This window comes from Lolium rigidum, chromosome 4 (genome assembly GCF_022539505.1).
Source record: "Lolium rigidum isolate FL_2022 chromosome 4, APGP_CSIRO_Lrig_0.1, whole genome shotgun sequence".
NCBI lineage: Eukaryota > Viridiplantae > Streptophyta > Magnoliopsida > Poales > Poaceae > Lolium > Lolium rigidum.
In genome coordinates, this window is record NC_061511.1 from 173045291 (window position 1) to 173049551 (window position 4261).

A 4261-nucleotide genomic window follows, 5' to 3' on the forward strand; every position below is an offset into this window, starting at 1 on the left:
AGAAGAGGCTGGAACAAAGCGCGGGAAGAGGCCAGAAGCGGCGGGAAGAAAGAGCGGGAACGCGCTGTGGTGTGCGAACGCCGGTGACGCGTGGAGGTTGCGCAGCGCCGACGAGACGTCTCGCCTGCCCCTCCATCGCCATTAAGGCAAATCTATGACGCTTCGTTCGCGTGTCGTTGATGTGTCGTACCCGCCACTCCCCGCATCGCTTCTCGATGTGTCTGGTGCGTCCGGAGCGTCCCGTGTAGACCGGGACAAGCTCAGGGCGCCGGACACCGTATTGAACGGTGCCGGATGGAAATAGCCTTTAGGACGCGGCTAGAAACGAAAAAATATCTAGGCCGCCTAAAAAAACCCTTTGAAGAACGTTTCGGAAACGTGGCTAGAGATGCTCTTACGTGGCTATATTATTCTATGAATGTGAACTTGCATATATATGTTTACACGTGCGGCTAATGGACCTGAGCTGAGCTGGCCGTGAAAACGCACATGCATTTAACCTTTCGTAGCATATCATGGGTATTCAACATTTTTTATGAGGGAATCACGAGCATTCAATTTATTTTGGAGTGGTACAAGCATTCAACTATTTAAACGGAAAAAAAATACGTATTGAGTCAATGGGCCCGGCCAATGGGGATTCTCAGGAACTGGGCCTGAAACTGAATCGGTGTGGCCTAATAACCTCTCTCAGATGGAAGAAAAAAAGAAAGTACAGATCATTTACGGCTGGACGCGTGTGCGTACTCCATGAAATATAAGCGTGACCAAAAAAGATTAATGTTGAGAGTGGGATTTGAACCCACGCCCTTTCGGAACAGACCCTTAATCTGCCGCCTTAGACCAACTCGGCCATCTCAACAATTATTGATGACAATATAATCCGTCCAATAAAAATTTAATTACGGCGATTACTACGACCCAAACGTGACACATATTCGCAAATTGCGGAGGGATATATTCGATAGGTAACACGTATGATTTACGTGACGATCGTTCTATGCACCCTCTTGTTTTATCTTCCGCAACGCTCATCTATATGTTTGTACAATATTTTTTTCGACGTCTATTTGTGCAACATATAGACCGACATTTGAATATCGACCCCTCACGCATTACTTATATCTAAATTGGAGGGAATAACAAAAATGTAAGTAAGAAAAGTCTATGCGGCATACGCTGCATACCATGCGAATTTTTGAGAGAGAGAAAAAACATGTGCTTTTTGTAGGGAAGAGAGAAATCATATGCTACTTTTTAGGACAAACTGTTAGGCTTTATTAATCAACCATAATATTTACAGGAATAGAAACAAAATAAGGAATATCTAGCCACAGATGGCGTTCTATTCCAGAAGAAATCATATGCCTAGCAAGAAATCATATTCCAACGATGGTGTACGCGACGAGGTATGTGCCGGAGAAAGAGATGTCGGTGGCTGTGGTGGCTACCATTGAGCGGAGGAGGCCTTTTATAGACGCCGGTGTCACGAGAATAGGCGGGAAGAAAGCACGGGAAGAGACCAGAAGCGGCGGGAAGAAAGAGCGGGAACGCGTCGTGGCGTGCGAACGCCAGCGACACGTGAAGGTTGCGTAACGCCAACGAGACGTCTCGCCTGCCCCTCCGTCGCCACTAAGGCAAAGCTGCGACGCTTCGTTCGTGTGTCATCGACCCATCGGGCCCGCCACTCCCTACCTCGCTTCTCGCTGTGTTCAGCGCGCCCGGAGCATCCCATGTGGACTGGGGACGGGCTCGGGACGCCGGACACCGTATTGGGCTGCACCGGACGGGAAGGGCCTTTGGGGCGCGCGGCTGGGAACGAAAAAATGTCCGGCGCGCCCCAAAAACCTTTCGGGGCTCTTTGGGGAACGTGACTCGAGATGCTCTAACTTCCGAGTTCCTCCCGTTTCGCTTCCAAGTGCTTTGTGCGCTTTTTATTGATATTACTACATATTAATCCTATTAACCCATTGGTCGCGATGTCACACTTCTTTATTGTTTAAATTCCAAATTATTTTTTTAATAAAAAATTAATGATGTAATAATAATCTCGAATAAATAATTAAAAATAATATTTTTAAATTTTTCCTATTTTATTGCAAAACCTAAAACTTGAAATTTTTAATATTTCTCTTTGGCATTTGAGAATCCAAAAATTGGCTAACCGGGTAAATCCTAGTGAATTCGGACGTAACTTTTCGCATAGATACATTTTCATATATTAAACTTTTTTTCGAGTTCGTATGCAACAAGAATTTCTATTTTACCGATACATGACACAATTTTACAAAAAAAGTTGAAATTCATGTTTGTTAATTTCTTTTGCATCTAGATGACATAACACATGGAAATCTCGAAGAATTTTATTTTCTGATTTTATTAATTACTTTTGTATCTTACAAAGCTAAAAAAGACGATCCTTGAAGCCAAAAATTCTCAGAAAACCTTTTGTCCGGGTGGATGTCTCCAACCGGGAAGGCCCGATTTGTAACACCAACCGGGACAAAAGATTTTCATACCGGTGAGGTCTGCTGTAACCCCTTTAGTCTCGGTTGGTGTCTCCAATCAGAACTAAAGTTACCGTTACGAATCGGGACTAAATGTTTTTGACCGTTTAGCCGTTTGAACCAGGACTAATATCGACGTTAGTCTTGGATTTAAACACAACCGAGACTAGTACTCTAGTCAGCTACGAAGAAAAGACCCGTTTTCGCCTCGCCAGTGCAGGCATCCTTTCTTTCACATGTTTGTCCGAGTTGTCTCTGATCTCGAGCACCGGCATCCATATCTCCGGGGGAGACTTGTATAGGATCTATCTATTAGGTGAGATCATAGGATCAACTCACATAAAATATGATTTTATCGTGCAAAAAAATCTGAAAATAATATACAACATACCTATGGATTGTATCTACAACTCCAAAAAAATTCAGCTCAAAATTTGATCTACACTTGAAGAAACAAAAAAGACAAATCTGACTATGAATAGTGTCATATCTGATTGAATTCTAGTTCACACTATTCACACCTAAATTTGTCTTTTTGGTTCTCTAAGTATATGTCGAATTTGAAGCTGCAATTTTTTGGTCTTGTATATGTAACATATATGTGCGTTGTCATTTTTTTTCATAATATTTTGAACATGTTTTGTGCTTCAAAAAAATTGTTCTCATAAATCCTATCTAAAGGGTGATCCTACCTAAGTCTTCCCCCCATATCTCCCGCAGTCGACCCTGCTTCAAAGCCGGCGAATTTTTTTTAAATAATACGAATTTTTTATTTAATTCTACGAATAGCGCGCGATTTAAAAAATTTCGAAAAGTGTGACTCGGTCGGCTGGCAGCAGGCCGATCGGCCGGCAGCAGGCCGATCGGCCGGCAGCAGACCGATTGCAGGGGCGCAGTGGCCGACCAGAGGGGACAGGAACCCGTCGGACGGGAGTAGTCCGATCGGACAGGAGGAGGCAGACTGGGCCATGCGCCATGCATGCGTCGCGTCGACGCCCTGGCCCGGCCACGCGCAGACGCTCCCCCGGCCCCCGGCCAGCCTCTCTTCTTTCTTCTTTTCTTCCTCCTCTCTCCTCTCTTCTTCCCTTCTCTCTTTGCTGCATGCTTTCTTCCCTGGCTGCACAAGAACAGCTCGAAAACTTCAGCATATTTCGCAGATCCCTAGTGATTTAGCCAATAAAACTTCAACATTTTGCTGCTATTAGTTGAGGGAAGCTCGATCTACAGATGGGTTAGGTTTTGGAGAGGATTGGTGGTGTTGTTTAGCAGCAATGGTGATGAAGTGGTGGAGGTTGGTGGTGGTGTAAGGGGCTGAGCTGCTCGCTGGTTCGTGGTGGCGCTGAGGTGCCGCGTGCTGTTCGTGCTGCTCGTGCTTGCTGCAGTTGGAGAGGCTGCTCACGCTACAAGGGTAAATCCTAATCTTTGCATAGTAGTGTTAACTGTGTAGGTTAATGTGGGCTGGTTTTAGTGTTAGTGTATTTATGTGGGCTGGTTTTAGTAGTTGACGCGGATGGAATTTTTTTTTAGGTGAGCAAAGATGACAGATGTAGTGAAGATAGTATTTTACTATGGTATGGGTAGTGTCCGATCAAATGAAATGGGAGTTGATGCTGAGTGAGTTCAAATCTGTAGAGATGAATATGACTGCTCCTAGAACATGGACAATTGAGCAGGTGAAGGACTGGTTGATGAGAATGTTTCGGGCTTAATCCCGAAGTGCACACGGTGGGTGTGCATGCATTGTGGACTAAGTC

General features: G+C 44.7%; 1 non-coding gene across 1 annotated transcript; it reads right to left on the bottom strand.

Moving 5' to 3' along the window:
• Window positions 1-781: 781 nt before the first annotated feature.
• TRNAL-AAG lies at window positions 782-862 on the bottom strand. The gene has a single exon. It is a non-coding gene; the product is annotated as a tRNA-Leu (tRNA).
• Window positions 863-4261: the final 3399 nt, after the last annotated feature.